This window comes from Hyla sarda, chromosome 5 (genome assembly GCF_029499605.1).
Source record: "Hyla sarda isolate aHylSar1 chromosome 5, aHylSar1.hap1, whole genome shotgun sequence".
In the NCBI taxonomy this organism is placed as follows: Eukaryota; Metazoa; Chordata; class Amphibia; order Anura; family Hylidae; genus Hyla; species Hyla sarda.
This window is the reverse complement of record NC_079193.1, coordinates 34,607,402-34,635,285: the sequence shown is the minus strand read 5'-3', so window position 1 is coordinate 34,635,285 and position 27,884 is coordinate 34,607,402. Positions and strand designations below refer to the sequence as shown.

At 44.9% G+C, this 27,884-nt stretch overlaps 1 protein-coding gene across 12 annotated transcripts in view; it reads right to left on the bottom strand.

The window, feature by feature from the left end:
* The window catches only part of MALRD1 (MAM and LDL receptor class A domain containing 1), a 551,665-nt gene that overhangs the window by 499,123 nt on the left and 24,658 nt on the right, over positions 1 to 27,884 (bottom strand). The window contains exon 1 of one of the 12 annotated variants that reach the window (XM_056519237.1): positions 17,225 to 17,267. The exons of the other annotated variants lie outside the window; for them this stretch is intronic. The gene's annotated coding sequence lies outside the window, so the exon portion shown is untranslated. Of the gene's footprint in view, positions 1 to 17,224; positions 17,268 to 27,884 lie in introns of those variants that run through there. 12 annotated transcript variants of the gene reach the window in all.

The window sequence follows — 27,884 nt, the reverse complement described above, 5'->3', positions numbered from 1 at the left end:
ACTTCTGCCTCTGCTACAGCAGCAACCATCTCCTCCGCCAGCTCCTGCACCTCCTCCGCAGCGAGTGGCCGCTCCTAGCCTCCGCTTGTCCCTGCCGGACAAATTTGATGGGGACTCTAAACTCTGCCGTGGATTTTTGTCTCAGTGTTCCCTGCATATGGAGATGTTGTCGGACTTGTTTCCTACAGAACGGTCTAAGGTGGCGTTCGTAGTAAGCCTTCTTTCAGGAAAGGCCTTGTCTTGGGCCACACCGCTCTGGGACCGCAATGATCCTGCCACAGCCACAGTCCAGTCCTTCTTTGCTGAAGTCCGGAGTGTCTTCGAGGAGCCAGCCCGAGCTTCTTCTTCCGAGACTGCCCTGTTGAACCTGGTCCAGGGTAATTCTTCAGTGGGCGAGTACGCCATCCAATTTCGTACTCTTGCTTCCGAGTTATCATGGAATAACGAGGCTCTCTGCGCGACCTTTAAAAAAGGCCTATCCAGTCGCATCAAGGATGTGCTGGCCGCACGAGAGATTCCTGCCAACCTGCAAGAACTCATCCATTTGGCCACCCGCATTGACATGCGTTTTTCTGAGCGACACCAAGAGCTCCGCCAGGAAAAAGACTTAGATCTCTGGGCACCTCTCCCACAGTATCCGTTGCAATCTACGCCTGGGCCTCCCGCCGAGGAGGCCATGCAAGTGGATCGGTCTCGCCTGACCCAGGAAGAGAGGAATCGCCGTAGGGAAGAAAATCTCTGTCTTTACTGTTCCAGTACCGAGCATTTCTTGGTGGATTGCCCTATCCGTCCTCCACGTCTGGGAAACGCACGCACGCACCCAGCTCACGTGGGTGTGGCATCTCTTGGTTCTAAGTCTGCTTCTCCACGTCTCACGGTGCCCGTGCGGATTTCTCCTTCAGCCAACTCCTCCCTCTCAGCCGTGGCCTGCTTGGACTCTGGTGCCTCTGGGAATTTTATTTTGGAGTCATTTGTGAATAAATTCAGCATCCCGGTGACCCGTCTCGTCAAGCCGCTCTACATTTCCGCGGTCAACGGAGTCAGATTGGATTGCACCGTGCGTTACCGCACAGAACCCCTCCTGATGTCTATTGGACCCCACCACGAGAGGATTGAGTTATTCGTCCTTCCCAACTGTACCTCTGAGGTCCTCCTCGGTCTGCCATGGCTCCGGCTTCATTCTCCCACCCTTGATTGGACCACCGGGGAGATCAAGAACTGGGACTCTGCCTGCCATAGATAGTGCCTCTCCCCCCCTCCCAGTCCCGTCAGGCAAGCCTCAGTGCCTCCTCATGGCCCCCGTCCTGGTGTCACACTGCCCCATGCCAGGCTTCGCCCTCTGCCCTCCCTCCCCATTCCCACTCCTGCTGTGCTGCCTGCCGTTGAGGAAACCCTCCATTCTTTCCTGGTGTCCTCATCCCAGGGGAGGCAGTTACCGGACAAAGAAAAGGGGAGACCTAAGGAGGGGGTACTGTTACGCCTAGCGCTCCGGGTCCCCGCTCCTCCCCGGAGCGCTCACGGCATCTCTCTCCCCGCAGCGCCCCGGTCGGTCCCGCTGACCGGGAGCGCTGCACTGTCATGGCCGTCGGGGATGCGATTCGCACAGCGGGACGCGCCCGCTCGCGAATCGCATCCCAGGTCACTTACCCGTCCCGGTCCCCTGCTGTCATGTGCTGGCGCGCGCGGCTCCGCTCTCTAGGGCGCGCGCGCCAGCTCTCTGAGACTTAAAGGGCCAGTGCACCAATGATTGGTGCCTGGCCCAATTAGCTTAATTGGCTCCCTCCTGCTCCCAGACTATATCTGCTCACTGCCCCTGCACTCCCTTGCCGGATCTTGTTGCCTTGTGCCAGTGAAAGCGTTTAGTGTGTCCAAAGCCTGTGTTACCTGAACTTCTGCTATCCATCTTGACTACGAACCTTGCCGCCTGCCCCGACCTTCTGCTACGTCTGACCTTGCCTCTGCCTAGTCCTTCTGTCCCACGCCTTCTCAGCAGTCAGCGAGGTTGAGCCGTTGCTAGTGGATACGACCTGGTTGCTACTGCCGCAGCAAGACCATCCCGCTTTGCGGCGGGCTCTGGTGAACACCAGTAGCCTCTTAGAACCGGTCCACTAGCACGGTCCACGCCAATCCCTCGTTGACACAGAGGATCCACTACCTGTGAGCCGAATCGTGACACTTACACTGTGTAACCCCCCACCCCCAATAAAAATTAAAAATGTCTTGTAAGTCAGTTTTTCCTAAACGGAGCCTCCAGCTGTTGCAAAATAACAACTCCCAGTATTGCCGAACATCCATTGACTGTCCAGGCATGTTGGGAGTTTTGCAAAAGCTGGAGGCACCCTGTTTGGGGAAAACCGACGTACAGAATTTTTTGGTGGAGGAGGCAAGTGTAATGCTTGCATCCGGGTACAATCCTATGAAAATATCTAATTCAGGCCTCAAATGCGCATGGCGCTCTCTCACTTCAGAGCCCTGTCGTATTTCAGGGCAACAGTTTAGGGCCACATATGGGGTATTTTCGTACTCAGGAGAAATTGCACTACAAATTTTTGTTGGCTTTTTCTCCTTTTACCCCTTATGAAAAGGTAAAGTTGGGGTCTACACCAGCATGTTAGCGTAAAAAAAATGTAATTTTTTACACTAACATGCTGGTGTTGCCCCATACTTTTCATTTTCATAAGAGGTAAAAGGAAAAAAAGACCCCAAAAATTTGTAACACAATTTCTCCCAAGTATGGAAATACCCCATATGTGGGCGTAAAATGCTTTGCGGACGCACAAAAAGGCTCAGGAGTGAGAGCGCACCATGTACATTTGAGGCCTAAACTGGTGATTTGCACAGGGGTGGCTGCTGGTTACAGCGGTTCTGACATAACCGCTAAAAAATAAATACCCACATGTGACCCCATTTCGTAAACTACACCCCTCACTTAACATAACAAGGGGTACAGTGAGCATTTACACTACACAGGTGTCTGACAGATTTTTGGAACAGTGGTTTGTGAAAATTAAAAATTTAATTTTTCATTTGCACAGCCCACTTTTACAAATATCTGTCAAATGCTGGTGGGGTTTAAATGCTCACTGCACCCCTTATTAAATTCTGTGAGGGGTGTAGTTTCTAAAATGGGGTCACATGTGGGGGGGTCCACTGTTCTGGCACCATGGGGGCTTTGTAAACGCACATGGCCCCAGACTTCTATTCCAACCAAATACTCTCCAAAATGCCATTGTCGCTCCTTCCCTTCTGAGCATTGTAGTGCACCCACAGAGCACTTTACATCCACATATGAGATATTTCCTTACTCAAGAGAAATGGGGCTACAAATTTTGGGAGTCATTTTCACCTATTACCCCTTGTAAAAATGAAAAATTTGGGGTAACATCAGCATTTTTGGAAAAAAAATTACAATTTTCATTTTCAAGTCCAACTTCAACACAAAGTCGTCAAATACCTGTGGGGTGTTAAGGCTCACTCTACCCTTTGTTACGTTCCTTGAGGGGTGTAGTTTCCCAAATAGTATGCCATGTGAGGTGTTTTTCGGTGTTTTGGAACCATGGGGGCTTCCTAAATGAGACTTGCCCCCAAAAACCATTTCAGCAAAATTCGCTCTCCAAAATCCAATTTTCGCTCCTTTTCTTCTGAGCCCTCTAGTGCACCCACAGAGCACTTTACATCCACATATGGGGTATTTCATTACTTGAGAGAAATTGGGTTACAGATAGTTTTTTTTTCTACTTTTACCCCCTTGTAAAAATAAAAAAAATATGGATCTACAAGAACATGTTAGTGTAAAAAATTAAGATTTAGAATCCCCTCCTTCACTTTGCTGCTATTCCTGTGAAACACCTAAAGAGTTAAACTTTCTGAATGTCATTTTGAATACGTTGAGGGGTGCAGTTTTCATAATGGGGTCCATTATGGGGTATTTCTAACATAAAGACCCTCAAATTCACTTCAAAACTCAACTGGTCCCTGAAAAATTCAGATTTTGAAATTTACTTGAAAAATTGTTGCTGAACTTTGAAGCCCTCTGTTGTCTTCAAAAAGTGAAAACATGTCAACTGTATCATGTCAACATAAAGTAGACATATTGTATATGTGAATTAATATATAATTTATTTTGGTATGTCTATTTTCTTTACAAGCAGAGAGCTTCAAAGTTAAATAAAAATGCAAAATTTTCAAATTTTTCATGAAATTTTCAATTTTTTCACCAAGAAATGATGCAAGTATCGACGAAAATTTACCACTAACATAAAGTAGAATATGTCACGAAAAAACAGTTTTGGAATCAAATTCATAAGTACAAGCATCCCAGAGTTATTAATGCTTAAAGTGACAGTGGTCAGAATTGCAAAAAATGCTCTGGTCCTTAAGGTCAAAATGGGCTCGGTCTCCAAGGGGTTAAAAAAAAATGTCACGTAATGCATATCCTCAATACTTTTCTTCTTCCTACCTGCCTCAGCTACTATTCTGATCCTGCCACCTGCCTGATGTCACACATATGATGCCAAGTTCTCTTTTTTTCACCCACATTCATCACCGGGTACTGGTATTGCCACCCACCGCACCACTCCAGGTCACTTTCAGGACTCCTGATGCTGCTGCTACCTCCAGGCTGTCTCTTTCAGCCACTATATGTTATCCTCATGCTGAAGCCACCTCCACGCTGTGTCTTTCAGCAACTATATGTTCTCCTATATATTTCCTATATATTCTCCTCATGCTGCCGCAAACTCCAGGCTGTGTTATTCAGCCAATATATGTTCTCATGCTGCCACAAACTCCAGGCTGTGTCATTCATCCACTATATGTTCTCCTCATGCTGCCACCACCTCCATGCGGTGTCATTCAACCACTATTTTTTCTCCTCATGCTGCTGCCACCTCCACACTGGGTCATTCAGCCACTATATGTTCTCCTCATGTTGCCGCCACCTCCACGCTGTGTCATTCAGCCACTATATGTTCTCCTCATGCTGAAGCCACCTCCACGCTGTGTCATTCAGCCACTATATGTTCTCCTCATGCTGAAGCCACCTCCACGCTGTGTCATTCAGCCACTATATGTTCTCCTCATGCTTCTGCCAACTCCAGGCAGTGTCATTCAACCTCTATGTGTTCTCCTCATACTGATGCCACCTCCGGGCTCTCTCATTGTGCCGCCATGTGACATGTGACTCCTTGTTTGATTTGGTCTTTTGTAACAACACTATTTATTCAAAGTAAACACCAGGGCCCGGAATATTAAACTTGGGAGTGTAATACTGTATTAAATTAAAAAATTAAAAAATCTTAAATTTAAAAAATTTCATAAAATCGATGTAATCTTTTCAAGACTGAGGCCCTATGGTCGTTAATGTCATATATTAGCTGTGGAATAAGTATCCAATGAAACAGGTTGGAGCGATAAAATGAAACATTTGCAGTTCCACAAAGAGTAAGACAGTGGGGGGGGGGGGGGCGGGGTTGCTGAGAGGCAGGGTCTGGAATGGGTTTGAGTATGTATGGACGTTGTTCAAAATGCCACATTGACTCTTCCCTTCAGTTCACCAGCCCTGTGCAGGACATTCACTAAAAATGCCCCAGGAACTGTTTACTCTTGTTTTGGGCCAGTGGCCTAGTCCCTCACCCATCTTCAAGGACTTTACACTGAGGGCAGCTTAATTTAAGAGGGGGGAGTTTGTGGTGGCCCAGTACAGAAGTGGCTCTTCTGTACACTGTTTGGTCTTTTCAGGTGGTCTCAGTCCCAGTCCCCTGGCCCCACACTCCTCAGGACTCTCGTCACACTATGGTTCATATAAAGGGTTATTGTGTTGTATTCAAGTGAATACGTCTTTAAGTCCTGTTGTTAAGTTATGTAACCAGGGAAGGTGTCAGTGACCAGGTGACTTGTACATGACTTATGGGAGTCCTCCAAATTGTTCCCTTATATACCAGGGAGGAGCTAAATAGTTCGGTCTAAGCTGAGGAACGGTACAGTCAAGACCTGAGAGTGTCTGGTGTCCTAAGGGAGACCTAGGCATAACCACGCAGCCACACTTCCATCAATCGTGTACCCCTTCCGGTGAAAGTCAAAACCTGGTAAGCAACCACAGGGGAGAAGTCTAGTCAGTCATAGTCAAGTCTATCAAGCCTGCTAAAGTCAGCGTGGGATTGCATAATAAAGTCCAAGTCCACTACAAGTCCCAGCGGGCCCACAAGTCACCTAAAGTCACTGGTCATCTGCTTGGGCCTAACTGAGCTGTAAAGACTATAACACCGGTCTGCCTCAGTAAAGCTGCCATTGTTCCATAACTTTGCATCGGAGTGATTATTTGCCCCGCGCCTGGCCCAGGAACCAACGGCCATACCTTGGGTGGTGTAGAGGATAACCACGCCCTGGCATCACAAACACAAGGGGTTAATGCCATCTGCCCCTAGGGTAATAACATATGCCCTTTCATCGCACCCTCACCACACTAGTGCAGCCCATGGCAAACCATCAGATCACTTCTTCAGTTTTTTAAAAGGCCTCTGAAAATATAAAAAGCGATCTGATTGGTTGCTTAGGGCAACTGCTTCACTTTTACTGTGCACGGGCTTTGATAAATCTCCCCCATAGTGTCCCACAATAGAACTTCAGTCTTTAAGTTTCACATTCCTTAAGTCCTTGAGTGAGTTCTTGCGATGTTTTCCATATGCCGATGGGAAGCGTCTCCAGCCGCACTACAGCCAATTACGCCGTCACTTAAATGAACTTTGCTCGTCTCTGGAGCCTTGTCTTCCTTTGGATATGTTCCGGTGCGCACCATCTGTAAGTGTCTGAAATATTTTCGTGTAGCAGTTTAGCGCAAAACAAGATCGATTAAGATATAGTTTCCAATTAAATAAAAAAAAACCACATGCTGTTAGATTCTATTGCCATAGTTGAGGGTTGAGGGAAGGCGTGAACCTGTGAACCATGAGATCACTTTATCCAGCAGATGCAGCTCATTCCTTGTGTAAGTGAGAAAAACAAGACAGGATCATCTCCGGAGGAAGCTGTTGAAGTTTTAATCCTTCAACCAATACACAACATAATAAGTGGTGACTGATGTCTTTGTCTAAGACAGTGTTTCTTAACCAGGGTGCCTCTCAATGTTGCAAAACTACAAATTCCGGCATGCTGGGAGTTGAAGTTTTGCAACAGCTGGAGGCACCCCGGCTGGAGAATACTGGTCTAAGGAAGGGCTTTCCACTGATCACTAAATTTATGGGGGTACTCCAGTGGGAAACAAATGTTTTCAAATCAACTGGTGCCAGAAAGTTATACAGATTTGTAAACTTCTATATAAAAATCTTAATCCTTCCAGTACTTATCATCTGCTGCATGCTCCAGAGGAAGTTGTGTAGTTCTTTCCAGTCTGACAACAGTGCTCTCTGCTGACACCTCTGTCTGTGTCAGGAACTGTCCAGAGCAGGAGAGGTTTGCTTTGGGTATTAGCTCTTGCTCTTGACAGTTCCTGAGACAGACAGAGGTGTCAGCAGAGAGCACTTTGGTCAGACTGAAAAGAACTACACAACTTCCTATGTAGCATACAGCAGATGATAAATACTGGAAGGATTAAGATTTGTTTTAATAGACGTAATTTACAAATCTGTGTAACTTTGTGGAACCAGTTCATTTGAAAAAAATAAATTAAAATGTTTTCCACCGGAGTACCCCTTTAAGGGATAGGATACTCAGCAAGGAATGGATCCCAAATATCTGCTTTAAATAAATTCCTTGTTCCTTTAATTTTGGAAGTCAATCTTTGATTCAACCTCTTCAGATGAGTAATTCAGGAATTGTTTCCTTTCTAAAGGCTTTTTCATTAAACTTCTCGTATATGTTGTTCTGACAAAAGACATACAGGTAGCTTAAGGCATGTCTGTTATCGATATCTTTACAATTAGGGCCTGTAATTTGGACTTTTAATTACTGTAAACTCAATGCGAGGAGACGAAAAACAAGTCAAACATCTCCATTGTGTCCATGACATTAGGATTGAAACATAAATCAGCTGCATCCTTTCAAAAGACCTGTGGTTTTCAATCAGGGTGCCTACAGCTGTTGCATTAGTTACAGATTGATCTCGCTACACCCATTGAAGCAGACAGGCTCCCTGTCATCAGCTGACTAGTTAGTCAGGTCTCGGCCGCATTGCAAGCTGGGAAAAATCTGAGACAACAGTCATTTTGTATGCTGTTAAAAATAAATATTGGGGTGAAAATCACATAAGAATTGTGAGAAAACCGTCACACACAGGTACAGACACTATATTATGAACTAAACTAACTTTACAGCCCCTGTAGCATAGTCAAAAAATAATAATTCCTGGAATACCCCTTTAACCTCTGTCATTCGTTTTCTATGGTGAGATTTAAAGTAATGGAGACATTACCTAAAAGCTCGGCAAGTTCAGATGTTGTGCATTTTAAAGGGACAGTGACCAGATCTGTAATTAGGATACAAAATTTTATTTTCAAACTGTTTTCCAGATATGGTGGGTGTTCTTCATGCATCATATTTAAAAGGGGTACTATGGTGGAGAACAATTTTTTCATATCAACTGGTGCTACAAAGTTAAACAGATTTGTAAATTACTTCTATTAAAAAGTCTTAATCCTTCCAGTACTTATCAGCTGCTGTATGCTACAGAGGAAGTTGAGTTGTTCTTTTCTGTCTGACTACAGTGCTCTGTGCTGACACCTCTGTCGGTGAACTCGATGGACTCTTGTCTTTTTTCAACCTTACAAACTGTTACTATGGTGTCAGGAACTGTCCAGAATAAGAGCAAATCCCCACAGCAAACCTATCCTGCTCTGAACAGTTCCTGACATGGACAGAGGTGTCAGCAGAGAGCACTGTGGTCAGACAGAAAAGAACAACACAACTTCCCCTGGAGCATACAACAGCTGATAAGTACTGGAAGGGTTAAGATATTTTAATTAAAGTAATTTACAAATATGTATAACTTTCTAGCACCAGTTGATTTGAAAAAAAAAGGGGTTTTTTTTTAGTACCCCTTTAACCCCTTAAAGACCAAGGGCGTACAGGTACGCCTTTGCTCCCTGGTACTTAAGGACCAAGGGCGTACATGTACGCCCCGTGGGAATTTTGGTCCCTGCCGCGCGACCGGACCGGGGTGACTGCTGATATGGATCAGCAGGCACCCAGCGCCAATGCCCAGGGGGGTCATCAGACCCCCCATGTAGGCGATCGCCGAAAATCGCAAGTGAATTCACACTTGCGATTTTCGGCTATTCCGGTGATGCAGGTCACGTGTGACCCGCTGACCCGGAGATACAAGGTGATCGGGGGTGTAGGATACACCACCTATCACCCTCTGTATCTATGGGGAGGTAGCGATGTCGTCACCCCCCCAGGATCGCTGCTATTGGCCGGACGATCGTCCGGCCAATAGCAGCCGGCAGGGGAGGGGTTAACGTCCCCTTCTCGTGGCTCTGCTTGCTCCCTGAGTTCATTCAGCGGCCAGAACTGCGAGAAGGAGCCAGGGACCCCCCTCTGTGAAGATCGGAGCCCCTCACAGAGGAAGACCCCCCCTTAGAGCAGGGAGAGAGTACAGCCCCAGGGACAGGTAGGGTTAACCAGTAAAAAAAGTAAAGTAAAAAAAAAAGTGTCAAAAAAAGTTAAACATTTCCCCCCCCCCGACCCCCTAATAGGACCTAAAGGGTCCGCAACAATTTTTTTTTAGTGTGACCCGGGCCCTATTAGGGATTCAGGGCGCTGCATTTGGCCATTTTTTTTTTTTTTGGCTGCAGCACTTTTTCCCCCCCCATACAGTTAGTTACACCAATCACACACACTACATACCCCCCCTCCCCCCCCACCACTGTAAAAAAAAGGCAATGGCTCGCCAGGCATTTTCAGCAGCGGAGGCATATGCTTTTCTTGCCTCCGACTCCGAATCTGTCAGTGAGGACGATGAAGTTCCAAGATTCCTGTGTTCTTCATCGTCCTCCTCATCATCTAGTACTGAAGATGAGTCACCTATACGGCCCCGGAGACGCCGCCAGGCGAGGCCACTCACCCCCCATGATAGTGGCCCAGTGGCCGGCACAAGTGCGAGTGGTGATGCGGCTCGTACTAGGAGTCCGACCCCTCAAACAAGTTTACCAGAGCCCCCTTCCAGTGAACCTGTCTGGAGACCCCCAGAGGCTTATCGGCCACGGGTTCCGGAGTTTGTTGGCGACTGGAATTGACAATTCTGGATTCACTGAAATTGACTATTTCAGTTATTTTTTCAGTGACAGTTTTGTCAATCTAATGGTGGAGCAGACGAATCTGTACGCCAGGCAGTTCATCGCCCACCACCCTGATTCTGTTTTGGCCAGGCCCAATGAATGGTACGCCATTGATGCAGCAGAGATGAGGACATTTTGGGGCCTCTTGCTGCATATGGGCCTGGTCAAAAAAGCAAGTGTCAGACAGTACTGGAGTGGGGACATCTTCTACCAGACCCCGCTTTACAGTATGGTCATGGCACGGAGGCGGTTCGAGGCCATTCGGAAATGCCTGCATTATGCAGATAATGCGGCATGTCCGCCCCGAGGTGATCCCGCCCATGACCGGCTTTACAAAGTGAGACCGGTCATCGATCACTTTGGCGCCAATTTTTTGGAGGCCTACGTACCCCTCAGGGAGCTCTCTGTTGATGAGTCTCTTATCAGTTTTAAGGGGAGACTCATCTTCCTCCAGTATATTCCCTCGAAGCGGGTGCGGTATGGCGTGAAGCTCTATAAACTTTGTGAGAGTACCTCCGGGTACACTCTCAAGTTTAGTGTATGAGGGACGAGATTCCCGTATTGAACCCCCAGATTGTTCCCCCACTCTGGGTGTTAGCGGGAAAATCGTTTGGGAGCTTGTGCACCCTTTGCTGGATAAGGGTTACCACGTGTACGTGGACAACTTTTATACCAGCATCCCTCTGTTCACATCCCTTGCTGCCAGATCCACGTCCGCTTGTGGGACCGTGCGGAAAAACCAGAGAGGCCTCCCTATAAATTTTCTGCAGACACCTATGCCCAAGGGTGAGTCCCATGCCCTTACCCATGAAAACCTGTTGTTGGTCAGGTATAAGGATAAGAGGGATGTCCTTATGCAGACCACTATTCATGTAACGGCAGCTCACCTGTCCCTGTGCGAGGTACCTCAACACCGGTCCTCAAGCCCGATTGTATTCTGGACTACAATCGGTATATGGGGGGAGTTGATCTTTCTGATCAAGTCCTCAAGCCATACATGGCCATGCGGAAAACACGGGTATGGTACAAAAAAGTTGCGGTCTACTTGGTACAGGTTGCCATGTACAATGCTTTTGTACTGTCCCAGTACGCTGGCAACACAGGGACATTCCTCTAGTTCCAAGAAGAAGTCCTAAAGGTCCTTATCTTTGGCGACCGGGAAAGAGCAGGCCGGACTTCCCAAGGAACTGGAGTTATAGGTGCCAGGATCGTCCCAGGCCAACACTTTCCAGGTGAAGTCCCCCACACTGGAAAGAAGGGACGATCCCAGAAAAAATGTAGAGTGTGTAACAGGAGGGGGATTCAGAAGGACACCACCACTCAGTGTGACACTTGCCCCGATCATTCGGGCCTCTGCATTAAAAACTGCTTCAGGGAGTATCACACTTCCATGCAGTACTAAATTTTCCCTTTTCATTTTAATTTTCCATAATTTGACCCAAATGTACCAAGTCCAGAGTACATTCCAAATTTTAACACCATAAAACCACTAAATTGCCCAAAAAAACTCATCTAAAAAAAAAAAAAACTCATGAGACCTCTGGGGGTATTTTTTTCTCTGGGTCATGGGTTACTGAGTCACAATCATCGGGGACTTTTTTTGTTGCCTCAAATGCGCAGCGCTCTCTCTCCACCTGAACGGGGTGTGCATTTGAGGCAACAGGTTAGGGACGGCCACACACGTCACATTACCAGAATGATGATTCAGAGCATAGGGTTTGGGGTGGGCATATTTTTTAGTTTTGGCTATGCTCTGGGTCATCATTCTGGGGCCATAACCTGTTTTATAATTTTATGTCCCACTGTACCCCATTTTAGTTATTTAGTGTACCCCAGTTATTTACCCCATGTAATGCCCCTTGAGGGGGGGTCCCGCTGTTCTGGCTCCATAGGCCGCAACACAGAAGCTCAAGGCCCCTGAATGCGACCTGCTCCTCTCAGACCAGTGTGCAAGCTGTTTACACCCAGACTTGAGGTATGTCCTTACTCCAAAGAAATGTATTTACAAACTTACGTTGACATTTTCTCCTTTTACCACTTGTGAACATGAAAAATTTGGTGTAACCCCAGCATTTTAGTGTAAAAAAATCAAATTTTTCATTTTCACATCCCACTTCATGAATATTTATCAAACACCTGTGGGGTGTGAAGACTCACTGTACCCCTTGTTATGTTCCTTGAGGGATGTAGTTTCCGAAAGAGTATGCCATGTGTTTTGTTTTTTTTTGCTGTCCTGGCACCATAGGGGCTTCCTAAATGTGACATGCCCCCCGAGCAAAATTTGCTCTCAAAAAGCCAAATATGACTCCTTCTCTTCTGAGCATTGTAGCTCGCCCGTAGTGCACTTCAGGTCAACTTATGGGGTACCTCCATACTCAGAAGAGATGGGGTTACAAATTTTGGGGGGTATTTTCTGCTATTAACCCTTGCAAAAATGTGATATTTGGGGGGAAACACACATTTTAGTGAAAAAATAATAATTTTTTTTTACATATGCAAAAGTTGTGAAACCCCTGTGGGGTATTAAGGCTCACTTTATTCCTTGTTACTTTCCTCAAGGGATCTAGTTTCCAAAATGGTATGCCATGTGTTTTTTTTTTTATTGTCCTGGCACCATAGGGGCTTCCTAAATGCGACATGCCCCCCGAGCAAAATTTGCTCTCAAAAAGCCAAATATGACTCCTTCTCTTCTGAGCATTGTAGCTCGCCCGTAGTGCACTTCAGGTCAACTTATGGGGTACCTCCATACTCAGAAGAGATGGGGTTACAAATTTTGGGGGGTATTTTCTGCTATTAACTCTTGCAAAAATGTGAACTGTGGGGGGAAACACACATTTTAGTGAAAAAAATAAAAATATTTTTTACAAATGCAAAAGTCGTGAAACCCCTGTGGGGTATTAAGGCTCACTTTATTCCTTGTTACGTTCCTCAAGGGGTCTAGTTTCCAAAATGGTATGCCATGTGTTTTTTTTTTTTGCTGTTCTGGCACCATAGGGGCTTCCTAAATGCAACATGCCCCCCAAAAACCATTTCAGAAAAATGTACTCTCCAAAATCCCCTTGTCGCTCCTTCCCTTCTGAGCCCTCTACTGCGCCCCGCGAACAATTTACATAGACATATGAGGTATGTGCTTACTCGAGAGAAATTGGGCTACAAATATAAGTATACATTTTCTCCTTTTACCCCTTGTAAAAATTCAAAAATTGGGTCTACAAGAACATGCAAGTGTAAAAAATGAAGATTGTGAATTTTCTCCTTCACTTTGCTGCTATTCCTGTGAAACACCTAAAGGGTTAACACACTTACTGAATGTCATTTTGAATACTTTGGGGGGTGTAGTTTTTATAATGGGGTCATTTATGGGGTATTTCTAATATGAAGACCCTTCAAATCCACTTCAAACCTGAACTGGTCCCTGAAAAATAGTGAGTTTGAAAATTTTGTGAAAAATTGAAAAATTGCTGCTGAACTTTGAAGCCCTCTGGTGTCTTCCAAAAGTAAAAACTTGTCAATTTTATGATGCAAACATAAAGTAGACATATTGGAAATGTGAATAAAATTTTTTTTTATTTGGAATATCCATTTTCCTTACAAGCAGAGAGCTTCAAAGTTAGAAAAAAGCTAAATTTTCTATTTTTTCATCAAATTTGGGGATTTTTCACCAAGAAAGGATGCAAGTTACCACAAAAATTTACCACCATTTTAAAGTAGAATATTTCACGAAAAAACTATCTCAGAATCAGAATGATATATAAAAGCATTCCAGAGTTATTAATGTTTAAAGTGACAGTGGTCAGATGTGCAAAAAATGCTCTGGTCCTAAGGTGTAAAATGGCCTGGTCCTTAAGGGGTTAAAGTGAAACTGACAGCCGGTTCACCCACACTAAACCCAGTACATGGGGTTAAAGTGCTGGTGAATCGGATTACAATGAGGTATCACCTGGATCTGCCGTCCGGTTTTGGAGATACTCATTGAATTTGCCTTTATTGCTAATAGTCGGCTTTTCACAATAGAGGAGGGACGGCATGCTGGGTATGGTGATACCCCGTATTCCGGTGATATCTCCTGGTAATCCGGTTCATCCGCATTATACCCAGGGTATTGAGTTTAGTGCGGGTAAAGATTATTAAACATGTATTTATTTATTTTTTTGTCACCTAGGGATTTGATCACTAACATATTGCTATGGCAATGGTATCCTAACAGGCCATGCCTGGTATTTGGCCATGCCTCTACCCTTTGTTAGGATCCCCCCAGCCAGTGTTGTATTGCCTATAAAGACAGACCACAGAACTGCTTTGGGTAATATAGGACAGGGGCTCTGGACTGTGGTTGCATAGTCTGCCTATAGGGGACCCCACCCTACATCACACTATTTACCTCCAAAGAGGTACAGAGAGAGGTGTGAGGGCAGCAAGCTGATCAGCAGCCTGGAGCTAATGCCCCCTCCTCATTCCCAGGGTGCCCAATCTCTTCCACCCTTTTCCTACACATCCTTCCAACAGATCAGCTCTGAAAAACTAGAACCGACAGCGTGTGCCCCAACCCTCTAGTTCCACTAGCAGCTACTTCTGAAGCTAATTGTACATGTATGGGTCCTTGTTGGGGGAATTGGAGGCTTTCAACCCCACTAGGCCCATGCCTGGTGTCCGAATCTGACACGGTAGGGGGTGTTGGTGCAGAAAATCCAATGTCTGATGGTGGAGGAGGTGGCACTGGCAGCAATGGAATTTCTTTTTACAGGTCCCAATAAATTGTATGTATGCCCTTGTCCACACCAATGCCAACCCATCAACAACCCACATGTGACCTCTACGTACTTAAATACTTTATAGGTCTGGTCAGGAATGTGCAAACCCTAACCTTAGTCAAACTTCACACAAGGTAGCTGTGAGGCCATGTATCTCATTGATATCATTGAGCTTTAAGATTACAGAAAGTATTGACATGGGGACATACAGTTCCCAGGGCTTAGGTCCTACAAGAATATGCAAGAACTGAGTTCCTGCACTTTTTTTTCACAATAGGAGCACCGTTCCCATTAGCATGAGTTCTGCTGTACCCGTCCTTGAGTGGAAGAGTTCCCACACTTTTCTTCCTAGGACTTGACCCCTGAGGAAACCCATGTCTCAAAGCGCTTATTTCTCCTCTAAAAGTCCCACAGTCCCAATACCCATGTTTTTTTTTTTTTTTTGGAAGGAGCCAATGGTTTTGGGCTCATACCCAAGAACAACATCCTCGAATATATTCATGAAAATGTCTCCTAAAGTTGGATGTTAACTCTGAATGATGTGTTTGACCATACAGAAGCTCGTCCATCAAATGAATAAAGTTGATAAAGTAATGAAATTCAGCACAACAGAAAACGCCAACCTTCCTGCAAAGCGTGAATATACTGCCTGTCTCCAGCTCCGGCGTGATAGATGGCAGATAACCAAATAATAAGGATGATTTGACAAGACAGGCTGGGTCAAGAGGACCGGCCCGTGAAAGGTATACTGGGGATAAAAGCAGCATTGCTGTTCTCTGTAAGGCAAGTAGACAGGAGATTCATGGCGGTGAATTCTAATGAGATATCTTTAGTCTGTAATGTGGGAGATAAAAAAGCGACTCAATCATCACCGAGCGGCTGAGCACTTGTATCCAAGGAGGGGGTGTGGGGTGAAGGAAGGGGAGACTGCGCTTAATTGTAGTTGAAAGCAAATTAATTCTCAACGTTTAATGGGAAAAGACAGATGGGATTCACTTCGTCATAAATCATTTCAGGTCTGGCACCCCAAGACTCGAAAAGAAGACTCATTGGAGTGGACTCTGCACCCTGACAACTCTGAGGTCCTAGAAGGTGCCTTTAACTTTTCAGAAGGAGCTTTGTAAAAACTTTTTAATAAGATGTTATCTTCGTTGTCTAAGTTACTGGCAGAATAGAAAGGTGAAAAAAGTTTTTCCATTCTAACAAACGGCACCGAAAATGTTTTGTCACAAACTAAAACTTCCAATAAAGAACCCAGATGACCAGCAATCTGCTCTGTACTGTGGAGGGATGGGAACCCGAAACAGCTACTGTCTGCAGGTTAGGACCTCTTTTTTTTGAAGGAGCTTCTGGTTTGGCTGATAATTCCTGGTTAGGTTTAAAGATTATTTTATGGGTCGAAAATTGACCTACAGCTACTGCTGATACCACTAGAATGCCAACTTCCTTCTGGAGGACAGCTAATTTTACATATCTTTTTGTCTGAGACCATGTTCACACGTCGGAATTTCTTTGCCGGATTCCGCATTGGAATCTGACACGGAGATTCCGCTGCAGAAGAGTCCTGTTAAATTCAACCAGTTTCTGCTGTGCACATGGTGGAATTTCCTAGCCAGATGTTTTCAGCACAGAAATTCCATTTTTCGTGTCCACACAAAGAATGAACACATAGGCAATATGAGTCCGCACAGAATGAATAGCTGTCCATATTCCTATGTGGTGCCCCACAGTGTCCGGAATATCTGCAAGGAGATTCTCTGTGTGGACATTCTGACGTGTGAACATAGCCTAAAAGACTCCCCAAGGAGACATATAGAAACTATTGACTTGATTTTTCTTGTCCTCTTCCAATCTTCCTTACTAAGTCTCCATTTATCTTCTTTGTCTGGAAGCTTCAGATTATCTTTGAACTGGTGTCCTACATTTAAGATGACCCGTCATGTCACCAAAAAATGTAATTTTACACCATGCCTTTATTACTTTTTTCCCCAGCACTAGACCCCCATCCCCTTCCATTCCTCATCCAGCTGCAATTGGTACCTGATATGATAATTAAGGGATAGTGATGGGCGAATCGATTTGGAAAGTATAGGATTTGTTTAGAATTTTGGTCAAATCCACATTTTTTGGGTCATTCACTTAGGGATAAGCTGCATGCCTTGCCACTCAGAGACAGATGTAATGTGTGTAGAAATACTTAACTCTTTACTGCAGTCTGTACTCAGGCCTGACATCTTACTGTGTGCCCTCTAGTGACCATTTATGGGGAGATTTATCAAAAAACTGTGCAGAGGAAAAGTTGCTGAGTTGCCCATAACAACCAATCAGATCGCTTCTTTCATTTCTAAAAGGGCCTGTGCAAAATGAAAGAAGTGATCTGATTGGTTGCTATGGGCAACTCAGCAACTTTTCCTGGGGACGGGTTTTGATAAATCTCCTTTGTGATCACTTTAGGCTGAAGGGTTTTCCCATGCAGCACTAGAGTGACAGGAGTACGCAGTTATTTAAGTGCCAATACTATGTATTACCACCTAACTCCTAAGACTGAGTAAGGAGAAATACATAGTTTATGCCTCTGGGACCTGAACCAATATTTAGATTAAGATCCCCTTAAATCCATTCAACCTGCTTGTATCTTGTGAACCAGTAATGTAAACCAGTTCCAATGAATGCAATGCATGGATCCACATTCACTAATCTCATATGTTAATCCATATACCCATCATTGTATTTTCAGTATTTAGGATCTACTATAGTAAAATAGCATCTTTACTATGGAACTGCTTATCTTTTCTTCTGTCACTTTCTGTCATTTTCTTCCATTTTGTATTTTTGCCTTTACGTGCAAAGAGAATAAAGCAGCTATTTAATCAGATGTATCAAGAAAAAACAAAAGTAAAATCCTGTTCCTATACACTTATCATTTACTGGCATGTATTTAAAGTTAAATTGACAAACAACAAACTTAGCAAATAGGCAAAGATCCATAGAAGGAGATGAACCAAATTAATGGCAGCGCGGGGCCTATGCTCATACATCAAACGCTTTGGTCCAGGCAGAAGTCCAGAAGACGATGCCCAAGTGGACAGTCAACTTGGGTTTGTGCTGTAATTGTTGGAAAGTTCTGACAAATGGGAGTCGTATTAATGTGCAGCCCTGTTGAAAGTACATTTATATCCAATGCATGAATACTATTAATATAGGTACTGAAGTTGTAGTAATAGGATTGTCAGTTCTATTGAATGAATGCTTCAAGATACTTATGGTTTTCTAGAAGATTGAGATTAGCCTATTGGTTATCGCAATGTAGGTGAAGAACAAAAGAATCTGATCATTGCTAAAGTCAATACGCTATTCCTATAAAGATAGAAAGACTGACAAGACTCATACATAAAAGGAGCCAAGTGGATCTATCGTCCATGTGAACCATCTCAAATTTACTCTTAATATATTAGGTCTTAGTGATTGAAATAACATACAACAGGTTTTCAGGCTTAAAAATTCTTATTATGATGCACAATCTTGACTAAACATTTGCAAGTTCATACTCAAAATTCATCTAGTTATCAGGTATAAGCTGTACAAGCACCCTATTGTATGTCTAGGACCCATGGGTTTTAGGCTGGGCCTAGTTATCTATGAGGCTATAGGATTGACACCTCAAGTCACCTGAACCCCACAGTAAAAGGAAAAAGTGAGCAATGCATGTGTGTGAACCCTGCCTGGAGCCAACCAATGTGTTCTCCTCTTTAGTGAAGCATAGCCCCTGAACCAATTCTGTCGCTACTTACCAAGACTTGAGTAAAGCAAGAAAGAGAGAGATCCCATATTTGACTACAGTATTGCTTCAAACATGCTTCCCTGCTCTTGTTAACTACTGCCTCTTTGTTGGATTTCCTGTGGCTTTATATGCCCTACTGTATGTGGATTAATTTAACCCTTTCGGCATCATTTGGCACCACAATACCAGGGCACCCCAACTTCTAAAATACCTAAAAACGACATCATGATGTGGCCCAGGGGAACCTTCCATTAAATCAAGGGTGCTACACCCCCCCCCCAGGACCAAAAAGAGCTTAACTCTCCCAGAAACAAATCCACTCCTTGCTGAAGCAATACCAAGTATCACGCCAGCTGCTTGATCTGCTTGTCTGCCTCTGAGAACGAGAGATCTGTGTTTTCTTCCTCCAAGAGGCAGTGGGTGTAGTCAGGTTGAAAAGCTGCCACAAGAGCCCATTTTCTTGTCAGTTACCTAGGATAGACCCAGGACTAACACCAGCTAGACCTGCACCCTAACATAGGACACTGCAGTTTTTCATTCATGAGTATGCTATCTTTCCTAAAGTCACTCATAGGAACCAACTCATGAAGATTTCATTAGCGAAGTATACTAGAAGTAAAATATATTGCTTATTCCACCATATATGCTTTTTCCTGCTAGTCTGATACTAAGTGGATCCTTTCTCACAAGCACCACCTACAACTGTAAACCGAAGACTGGATCTTTGAAATCCACTATAAGCTATTCAATCATTACCAAGTTTAAACACAGTAAAGAACTGATCCTGTTGTGATGTTATTACCAGCTAACTTGTTTTCCACAAAACACAATAGGCACCCCATTTACGAAAATCCTTCCTTCAAACTTATATAAGTATGCGTATGCCCTACGAATGTTCCCCAGGGCCAGCTGTCCCACTTCAGTTACTGTGATCCAAGCTTGCTATTGGGTAAAACTTTTTTTTTTACATTCATGAAACTGTATGAGGCCTTGTATTTTCTGCAGGACACTTGTTGTCTGGGAATGTCATTTATAACACATAAGCATTCTGTTTTAAAGAATATACATTTTAGGGAAAAACACTATTTAGAATGACGGAAGATGAGCGAAGAAAAAAATACTGCATGTCCTATTTGTTTTCTCAACTCACTGAATTTATGTAAAATACTGGACACCCGACAGACCCCTTTCATGTCAATGGGATCTGTCGGGACCCGGTGGTGTTCATTAGAGCCCTCCATTGGGATTCAGCGAGACCCAATGAAAAACATAGCAGCACGGGCGGGAGCAGACAGTCAGGCGCTATGCTGTGGCAGTCTGCCAAATATATGGTGCTGCCACTGATTTAATGTGGCCCTGTCGCCAGCATCCTGTTCAGGATCTGCAGCACGGTCCGCAGCCACTTTAAATTAGTGAGTGACGAGTGACGCCCCTGACATCATGCCGATTCCTTGCATCTGAGTCTGCGGGAGCCCAATGGAAGTCATAGGATGGGTAAGAAACAGCAAGGGGATCAGAGGGAGGGTGAAGAGGAGGTGGGGAGAAGATTTAAAGGGGTACTCCACTGGAAAACATTTCTTTTTAAATCAACTGGTGGCAGAAAGTTAAACATATTTGTAAATTGCTCCGCTTAAAAAGTCTTAATCCTTCCAGTATTTATCAGCTGCTATATGCTCGACAGGGAGTTCTTTTCGTTCTGAATTTCCTTTCTGTCTGACCATAGTGATTTCTACTGACACCTCTGTCCCTTTTAGGAACTGTCCAGAGTAGGAGCAAATCCCCATAGCAAACCTCTCAATACTGAACAGTTCCCAAAATAGACAGAGGTGTCAACAGAGAGCACTGTGGTCAGACAGAAAGGAAATTCAAAAAGAAAAGAACTTCCTGTGGAGCATTTAGTAACTGATAGGTACTGGAAGGATTAAGATGTTTTAAGATCTTTATGATCATGAAGTGCAAGACCACTAGCCACATCACGGCCACCTGTAAGTAGCGGGTCCCTAACATCCATTACATAAAATGGCGCATTACTGAGCAGCGACCACCACCGACGCAACACCACAGGGGGAACGACCCACTGGCTGAGCAGCCCCAATGCCTCCCCACAGACACGGCGCTGCAGCAGCAATGGATGCCGCAGAGCACCGCACCAGTGTGAACAGGTGTAAAAGCGCAATTACCAGTCAAAGACTGGGAGACTGCCAGAAAGAATAGGGCCCTATGCAGCTTCCTGCTAATTTATATAGGCCTGGGCTGAGGGGGAGGGGCAGAGTGCAGACCAAGAAAACACAATGTGAATTCAAATAGAGAAAAAAACAGACATGGTCGCACATTCACAACATGCACCTTGATCTAAGGCTTCTAAGCAACATTTATTAAACTAGCAGGTTGTTAGTGTACTTTGTAATCATGAAGTGCAAGCCCGCTAGCCGCATCACAGCCACCTGTAAGTAGCGGATCCCTAACATCCCTAGCATAAAATGGTGCAGCACTGAACTTCGACCACCATGGTTTGAGTGTCATTGGGGTTGCTCTGCCAGTGGGTCATTCCCCCTGTGGGCACTGGTGTTGGGGCGGTGGTGGTCGCCGCTCAGCGCTGCGCCATTTTATGCTAGGGATGTTAGGGATCCGCTACATACAGGTGGCCATGACGTGGCAAGTGAGCTTGCACTTCATGATTATAAAGTACACTAACAACCTGCTAGTTTAATAAATGTTGCTGAGAAGTATTAGATCAAGGTGCATGTTATGGATGTGCGACCATGTCTGTTTTTTTCTCTATTTGAATTCACAGGGTGGAGAGTTAAAGGGGTACTCCTCTGGAAAACATTTTTGTAAATCAACCTATGCCAGAAAGTTAAACAGATTTGTAAATGACTTCTATTTAAAAATCTTAATCCTTCCAGTACTTATCAGATGCTATATACTCCACAGGAAGTTCTTTTCTTTTTGAATTTCCTTCCTGTCTGACCACGGTGCTCTCTGCTGTCACCTTTGTCCATTTTAGGAACTGTCCAGAGCAGGAGAGGTTTGCTATGGGGATTTGCTTCTACTCTGGACAGTTCCTAAAAATGGACAGAGGTGTCAGCAGAGAGCACATTGGTCAGACAGAAAGGAAATTCAAAAAGGAAAGAACTTCCTCTGAAACATACAGCAACTGATAAGTTCTAGAAGGATTAAGATTTTTAAACAGAAGTAATTTACAAACCTGTTTAACTTTCTGGCACCAGATGATTAAAAAAAAAAAAAAAAAAAAATTTATATATATATATATATATATATATATATATATATATATGTTTCCCAGTAGAGTACCCCTTTAAAATGGCACAGGGAGATTCGGGGGGGGGGGGGGGTTAGAGGAATTGGGCGGGACTGGACGCACATGTAAGCGGGAGCCGGCGGGACTGGACACATATGTTGCAGGAGCAGGTGGGAGTGGTCAAAAATGCAACTGGGGCAGGTGGGAGCGGATTAAATAAATAGTCCCGCACAGGGCTCTAGTGTCCGTGATGTTCCAACCTGTTCAGGCCCCATTCGGCAAAAAAATGTATTAAAAAAACAAAAAGCTTATTTATTTTATATTATATTATATTTTTTTATATTATTGGACCCTGTACGGTCGGAGCACAACAGCAGTGTGAACCTAGCCTTACCTATGACTGATATTCCTATATATATATATATATATATATATATATATATATATATATATATATTATTATTATCGTATTTTACAATTAGCATGATGATCAGAATAATTTAAACCCAACAGATATAGGTGATTGGGGGGGGGGTGTCAAATATTTTTTTTTCACAGCAGAGAAAAGTAATTATTGTTATTTCTGCTCATTAGAAAAGTAATGTATGTTTTATTCAGAGATTACCGCAGTCAGATTCTCACGCACAACAGCAGTGACTGAGCCCCCTATGGTACCCAGCCTATTGTACCAGGCATGGCATAAGACGTCTTGTAAGGAAAGAGCTAAGAGTAGCTCCCGGCTGGCACCGCAGTGCTAACATCCCAGACTGATGATCCTCATTAACATTATACATGTAAGGTTGTGCAGCCTCGGCGGATGCAGATCAATTGATGGTGTGACACAGTATGCATCTGCTGAATCACGCTCCCAGCGATCTCATTCCATCAAATGTCAAAATTCAAGGAGAAACCCATCACTCCAAACTTTAATTAAGGACATTACGGAGACAAGGCCGGTCCTACCGCTTATACTAGTGCACAAATACTGCCATAAAAAGATGCATTATATACATCTTAGATCAGTGTCTTCCAACCAGGGTGCCTCCAGCTGTTGCAAAAATACAACCCCCAGCATGCCCGGACAGCCAAAGGCTGTCCGGGCATGCTGGGAGTTGTAGTTTTGCAACAACTGGAGCCAACCTGGTTGGGAAATACTGCCTTAGATGTACACCAAAAAACTGATACTGGAAAACATGACTTTAGATATGCAGTGTTATAACGGTGATGAAATAGTTACTGTGTAAAAAAAAAATTTATAACAAAAAAAAAAAAAAAAAAAAAAAGAGCCCTCGAGCTGCTGTGCTTAAATGCTAGATAAGGCGTCATCCTCATCATCCTCAAAGAGGGCACGCGTCGAAAAAAGTTTTAAATACTTTATTTAATTCCTGAATTTGTCAGATCTTAAAAAAAAACAAAAAAACAGATATAACAGCGCCATCTGGTGTCTGAATGTGTTTACTGCACAACCTGTGATGCGCGAGACCAGTTACGTAATGCTTAACTAAAATTAAAGCACAAGTGTTTGTTAAAATAAAACATTTGGCGTTTTGTCCTGAGGAGTCGAAAGTTTAGATCGCACCGGGTCTCAGGAGTGAGACCGACTGCAATCGAGAGTTATAGCTGGCTTAAATGAGCGACAGTGTGCTTCACTCCTGAGCCGGACGCCAGGTGTGAGCTGTTGCAAAACTACAACTTCCAGCATGTCCAGACAGCCAAAGGCACTACAGTGCCCCAGACTGTAATAATGCTACCCTTGGTGTCCCACATAAGGGGGTTGGTGAAGAATAGTTATCACCCCCCCCCCCCCCCCCCCCTTCCCACCCCATTAGATAGTTAAGTCGGGTAGACAGGTCCCTTTCTGAAGTTTGCCTAAATACATAGGTGCCCTGAGTAGGTTGACTCCACCTAGATAGCTGCCCCTGTAGGTAGACTCTGCCTGGATAGTTGCCCTCTAGCTCCCCCCTAAAGGTAGAGCCCTCAGAGATAGTTTCCCTCTGTAGGTAAACCCCCTGGAAATTCCCCTGTAGGAAGAAGGCCCTAGATATTGGTCTTCCTGTAGGCAGATCACCCTAGATAGTTGCAACCTTGTAAATAGTTGGCCCCTTGAAGATAGTTGCCCCCCTCCCCCGTAGGTTGCAGCCCTCCTATACATAGTTTTCCTCCTGTAGGTAGCTGCCCCCTCAACATTATTAAAAAGAAAACATACACACCTAATTGCTGGTTCCCATATAGTCCAGAGCATGGCCACCAGGGCCGGCCCTATCATAAGAACCCGGTGGGACCATCGTCCCAGGCGGCACTTTTTCAGCACTTTGCTGCGCTGCCGGCCCGGGACTGACGAGTGAGTCTGCAGCCGGCCGGCCCGGGACTGACAGGGGACGTCGCGCAAGTGATGTCCCTCTGCAGACCCGCGCAGGAGGAAGTCAGTGACTTCGCCGCCGGACTGCGCAGGCCAGGTGAGTGTGTCTGTCTGTGTCTCTGTGTGTGTGTGTCTGTGTGTGTCTGTGTGTCGGGGGGGGGCTATGCTACCTAATGTGGGAAAACTGCGACCTAATGTGGGAAAACAGCTACCTAATGTGGGGAAACTGCTACCTAATGTGGGGAAACTGCTACCTAATGTGGGGAATCTATGCTACTTAATGTGGGAAATCTTTGCTACCTAATGTGGAGAATCTACCTAATATGGGGCAACTATGCTACCTAATGTGGGGAAACTGCTACCTTCCTAACGTGGGGGAACCAGGCAGCACAATGTCTTGGGCCCGGATGGCTGCTCCTCTTTTCTCTTTCCTTCACTCATGCTCTAACGCATGATGATGTCACTCATGTGCCAGAGTGTGGAGGAGGAGAACGGCCTCTTGTGACTGCTGGATAATGCATCCAGAGGTCACAGGAAAGAAAATGACAGGGCAATGGCTCTTTGCTCTGTTAAATCTTGGTGCCACAAAGCAGCACAGGGGAAGCTAAAAAATCCTGCCCAAATCAAGACAGTTTTGGGGGGGGGGGTTGTCAATCAGATTAAAATTAGGAATATATGTAGTCTGATTGTCTAGGCTTTGGTTAGAAAAGTTCACTATCCTAGATCACATACACCACATTTAGTCTCTCGCCTAATAATTTATGTGAGAGATTTATCACGCTGTCTCATAATAACATTTTCATTGTTGCCCATAGCAACCACAACCACAATATGAGAAATGAAAGCTTAGCAGTGATTAGTTGCTATGAACAACAAAGAAATCTTACCATAAGAGCCAGTTTACGCTACAAAATTTCTGCGTGTAATTTTCACAGGGAAATTCTTCATGGATTCGACAATAGTAGCCTCCTCTGGAATCGTCAATTCTACCATGGACAGTAAGCGCTGTCCTGTTAACTAAAGATCTCCAAAATGGGGCCCTGACTCTCCCCACTGCATGGAGCGGTGGGTCAGCATTGTCTATGGGAGCTCTGAAGATACTCCCATACAGCACTCCGGTACTCCCATAGCCAATGCATGGAGCAGGTGCCGACCCGCTGGAGATTTGGGGCCCCATTCTGGAAAACAGCAGGGGTCCCAGCGGCCAGACCCCCCACAATCATACACTTATTCCCTATCCTGTGTATAGAGGATACATTTTTAGGGCCTAAAATACCCCTTTACGTTCTACTCCAGTCCAGGCACATGTTTGGACACATGTATACCCCACAAGTGGTCACACAGTCATGCTTCCTGCTTAGTTCTTTGGCCCTTTCGTCCAACCAAGCTGCCCTATGTTTTACCATCTTTAAAACCCTCTAACTTTTAGCAAGACACCAATCATAGACAATGAGGGAGGTCACCCGACTTAAAGGTCAATGTCAGGTTCAGAATAACCCTGCAGTCAACAATCACTTTAAATCTTAAAGGAGTACTCCGCTGCCCAGGGTTCTGAACATTTTGTTCCGAACGCTTGGAGCAAGTGGTGGGGGTCGTGACGTCACGGCCACACCCCTTGTGACGTTACACCATGCCCCCTCCCATAGACGATGAGGGAGGTCACCAGACTTAAAGGTCAATGTCCGGTTCAGAATAATCCTGCAGTCAACAATCACTTTAAATCTTAAGGAGTACTTCGCTGCCCAGGGTTCTGAACATTTTGTTCCGAATGCTTGGAGAAAGGGGTGGGGGTTGTGACATCACAGCCACACCCATTGTGACGTCACACCATGCCCCCTCCCATAGACTTGCATCGAAGGAGCGTGGCATGATGTCACAAGGGGCGTGACTGTGATGTTATGAGTGTTCTAAAGGAATGCCGGGTGCTGTACAGAGATTGCAGGGGGATCCCTATGATCAGACATCTTATCCCATATTCTTTGGATAGGGGATAAGATGTCTAGGGGCGGAATACCCCTTTAAATTGTTTATTCTTTCACTGTAATCTATCATTTCCCTAAAATATTTTAAATAAACCGAGAGGCTCGCTGTGTCTGGCAGCGCTGTGTTAGTCTGGTAATAAATATCTCCATTTTATCCAAGTAGATTTTCATCTTTAATTAACTTCGCCAAACATTTTGTAGTCAGAAGACCGGGATAAAGTTTTGCTATAATCCTTTCCTAAAACATAAGCATTAGGTCTATGTGCGGAGATCTCTGTGATTTGTAGGGAGAGGAAATGATCATTGTGATAAGCGGCGAGTAGGGTTGATACGGCCGCCCTATCTATCAGCCGCTACGGAGACCTTCAGAGACGGAAAAAAAAGAAATAAAATAACATTTTAATAGATCTGATTTATAATTGTCAACTATTGGCGCAGCAGGAGTTCACTTTTAATAAACTGCCTGTATACTCTATACAGAGGTCATCTAAGGTTTTCACATAGCTTTTCTCTTAGGTCCCGGTATGGGGCGACCAGGGGTATGCTGGGACTTGTGGTACTACAGGTATTATGTCACTGGTGCTATGAGGGGGTAAACAGCCCCTTGTACCTCTCCTTCAGGTCATACACAGCCTTTGCAATGGGGGTCTACGCGTGGTGTTGTAGATAAACAGGTCCCTCTTTATTCTGCGGCCAGCAATTCACTGAGGTGCAGTATGACACACTAGTCTCGGACCCCGTAAATGTAGGCAGCACAGCAGTGAGTACAGGATATAAGTGTAGGCAGCACAGCAGTGAGTACAGGCTGTAAATGTAGGCAGCACAGCAGTGAGTACAGGCTGTAAGTGTAGGCAGCACAGCAGTGAGTACAGGATGTAAATGTAGGCAGCACAGCAGTGAGTAAAGGATGTAAGTGTAGGCAGCACAGCAGTGAGTACAGGATGTAAGTGTAGGCAGCACAGCAGTGAGTACAGGCTGTAAGTGTAGGCAGCACAGCAGTGAGTACAGGATGTAAGTGTAGGCAGCACAGCAGTGAGTACAGGATGTAAGTGTAGGCAGCACAGCAGTGAGTACAGGCTGTAAGTGTAGGCAGCACAGCAGTGAGTACAGGATGTAAGTGTAGGCAGCACAGCAGTGAGTACAGGATGTAAGTGTAGGCAGCACAGCAGTGAGTACAGGATGTAAATGTAGGCAGCACAGCAGTGAGTACAGGCTGTAAGTGTAGGCAGCACAGCAGTGAGTACAGGATGTAAGTGTAGGCAGCACAGCACTGAGTACAGGATGTAAATGTAGGCAGCACAGCAGTGAGTACAGGATGTAAGTGTAGGCAGCACAGCAGTGAGTACAGGATGTAAGTGTAGGCAGCACAGCAGTGAGTACAGGCTGTAAGTGTAGGCAGCACAGCAGTGAGTACAGGCTGTAAGTGTCGGCAGCACAGCAGTGAGTAGAGGCTCTAAGTGTAGGCAGCACAGCAGTGA